This window comes from Cyprinodon variegatus, unplaced genomic scaffold, assembly GCF_000732505.1.
Source record: "Cyprinodon variegatus isolate N-32 unplaced genomic scaffold, C_variegatus-1.0 Scaffold955, whole genome shotgun sequence".
In the NCBI taxonomy this organism is placed as follows: Eukaryota; Metazoa; Chordata; class Actinopteri; order Cyprinodontiformes; family Cyprinodontidae; genus Cyprinodon; species Cyprinodon variegatus.
Window position 1 is genome coordinate 6,019 of NW_015151408.1, and position 3,473 is coordinate 9,491.

The window sequence follows — 3,473 nt, forward strand, 5'->3', positions numbered from 1 at the left end:
TACGGCAGAGGTCCCAAGCGCCACCTGGTGGTTATCCGGGTACATTGCAGTTCTTTTTGAAATAAAAAAACTGGCCTCAGGAAATACATCGTGATTCACGCGGGAATCACACAGGAATCACGCAGGAAACCGTCCATTTCCAACCAGTGCCCACTGTAGATTGACAGGTAAATCAAGAGCTTTGCTTTTTGGCTCAACTCTCTCTTTACCACAACAGACCGGTACAGTGCACGCTTAACAGCAGATGCCGCACCAATCCGCCTATCGATCTACATCTTCCCCTCATTTGTGAACAAGACCCCAAGATACTTAAACCCCTCCACTAGGGGCAGTGCACTCTACCCTTTTCCAGCTCAAGACTATGGCCTCGGATTTGGAGGACCTGATCCTCATCCCGGCTGCTTCACACTCTGCTGCGAGCTGCTCCAGTGAGAGCTGTAGATAACGCCCTGATGAAGCCAATAGAACCACATCATCTGCAAATAACAGAGACACAATCCTAAGGCCACCAAGACAGATCACCTTAACACCGTGGCTGTGCCTAGAAATTCACTCCGTAAAAGTTATGAACAGAATCTGTGACAAAGAATAACCTTGGCGGAGTACTACCCTCACCGGAAACGAGTCCGGCTTACTGATTCTTAGGTCAGATATGAGAGAGATCATCCCTTTTATCCAAGGTTGGGTTACCACAGAACAGTACCTGGTTTGCAGTGGCCATTTGACGTAGTTACAGGAAGGATTTCAGGAATCTGCCTAAACACCCCCCGTAAGAAAAGAGAAAAAGGCCCTGAAAGATTTGCGTGCAATAATTAGGAGGGTTAATCAATTAGATTTTGGTCAGTTGTTTGTTTTGTTTGCCTTTTCTGTGATTTTAGTTTGTGGATTGTGTGAATATCTGTTGTCCATTTGTGGAATTACAGTTTAGCTATTTTTGTCATGGGGAAATATAAGTGAGCCAATAGTTGAAAATTAGCTTTAAAACAGTACAGTGTCTAGTTTCCATAGCTCATTCTTTCACCTGACCTGTTTTCAGAACAAAAACAGGGAGTTAAATGTGTTAAAAAGTTAATGTGCAGTTGCTTAAAATAGAATAAAGGGAATGGATATGAGATACCTGTAATGATTCGAGAGATGGATCCAGAGATCAGCCAGACACAAAAATACAGTTAGGCAGATTTATTCATGGAATAGGCTCAACATCCCCACTGCTGAACTTTTCAGCAGTGGAAAAAGGGACCACTGGAATACAGAAGAGAGTCAGTGGTGGTGATGCTTCTGAATCTTGGTTTGGTTAAAAGGAGAAAGCCACTAATCTTTGAATCCTCTCATGGGACTGAAAAAAGGATTTTAGGTTCCAGAAACAATGTTTTCATTTATGCCAAATATTGAAGTATGGTCTACGCTATGTTATTCCACACCACAACACAAGAGGGACAATCACAAGCTAGCTGTGGGTCTAGATACGATCGAGGAAGTGAAGAAGTGGGGCAAGTTTGTGCAACAACGGAGGGACATGAGGGCGGAAAAGAGCGGGGATCCAGGTGGAAAAAGGGCCCCAGCGTTCTTGGAAACCTCGTTCTTCTAGCTGGTCCATCTTCACAAGTCGTTTTCCACAACGGCGGTCATACAAACATGGGGGCTGGGGGTAATTTCAGGGGCAGTACTGATTAGATAAATGTCAATTGTACTACCTTTTCTTTTCACTTCCTATTTTATTCTGTACTAATTTCCTCTCTCGTTTTAGGCAGCTTCACTTCCTGAGTTCCTTCCTGCAATCAGGACCTGCCACAGCCTAATGCCATTCACCTGGTGCATATGCTCCTCTTTTGTTTGTTAAATTATTTAGCTCCCACTCTTGCAGCTTCCCTTTGCCAGTTTGTCTTTGTTTTTAGAGCTTAGCGTTCCAGCCTTTTTGCTTGTTAGACTTTAGCTTTGTAGTGTTTTGACCCCAGCTTTTATTTGGACCTGTCTTTGCCTCCATTGTTGATACCTCTTTTGGTGTTCAACCCAGCACTGTATTAAAGGAACTTTAAGTTTGAATCCACTGTGTCAGGTCTTGCATTTGAGTCCTTTATTCCTGAGCCGTACGACACGCAGGACAAGCTCAAAACACACACACACACAGCACGATTCACGCAAGCACAAATCCACAAACACAGTACAAGACCCACAAATACACAAGATTCATGTAAGCATACAAGATTCACACATGCACAGCACATGATTCGCCAAAGTATTTCTGGTCCATAAATACTTATAAACTAAATGACAAAGTACCAGTTGTCTTCAAATGTCACTGCATTTTTGTGTGGATTTTTGAGACTTTCCCAATGTGCTTTGATACACAACTGCATTTTTTTATACAGGGGATGGTTTGCAACCAATCACACAGCTCCCTTGTATAAGCCGATCACAGGAAAGTAATCCATGTGGGATGACTATTTGCTCTGCTCCAGTCCAGTGTTCTGTCGGGCTCAGCATACCGTGTCATGCCAGCATACCCTTAGTAATACACATTACAAAAAGTTTCCTCTGTCTCTGCACTCCTTACATCCTAGCACACTGTTTTATTTCGGAATTTAGTCAGGTTTTTTGTCATAGTTTGTGCATAAAACAACAAATAATAATTCACTAGGTTTGTTAAACACAGGTTTAAAAACAAACATAGCATGCCCGTTAGATGAGGATCAGCATTTTTGAGCGTGGTTCATTTGCTGTCTGGACACTGAGGGTAAACTTGCTGTGGCTCTGACTGCACCGTTGAGAGGAACTCCTGCGGAAGCAGGAGAACGGGATTGGGACGGTGGAGGCGCTCCACGGCAGCACCTGCCGCTGGAGGACAAGAGTAGGAACGATACGTGCTTTCACCTAAGAGTCTCCAAAAGCCACCAGTGACACCAGAAAAGTCGCTAGATTTGTCGCTAGTTGCTTTTTTGAAATTAGAGTCGCTGGATGGGTCTGAAAAGTCGCTAAATATAGCAACAAAGTTTCTGAGTTGGCAACACTGTTTACAGCTGACATAATTTCACCTTTTGTGACTCTGGTACCAAAGGAAAATCAGCCAGCTTTAGCAAAAACACATCTAGTTAGCTTTAAAGCTCTAAACCCACCAAACTTTCCTGGAAATTCCTTGAAAGACAGATCAGCAGTTCTGCAACAGGAACCAATGAAGGACATCTCTCTTTCATCAATGTTGGGAGCTGGAGAAGTACCACCTTCCTCCAGCAGAGTCCGCCATAGATCCTCCTGAGTCGAGCCTCCTGCACAGCTGGAGCTCATTCCATCATTAGAGGATCCACAGTACTTAAGCTGTCTTCAGACCTTGCCTCAACGCCGCAGTGTTGATCCAGTTGGTTAGCACCTAAGCCTAGTATCTCTGAGAACCTTTGTTGACTTTTAGATCCAGACTGGATTCTAACTTTTGTCTCTGTCTTCCAGGAAACCTGTTCTTCTCCTGTGAAGCTCTGGAA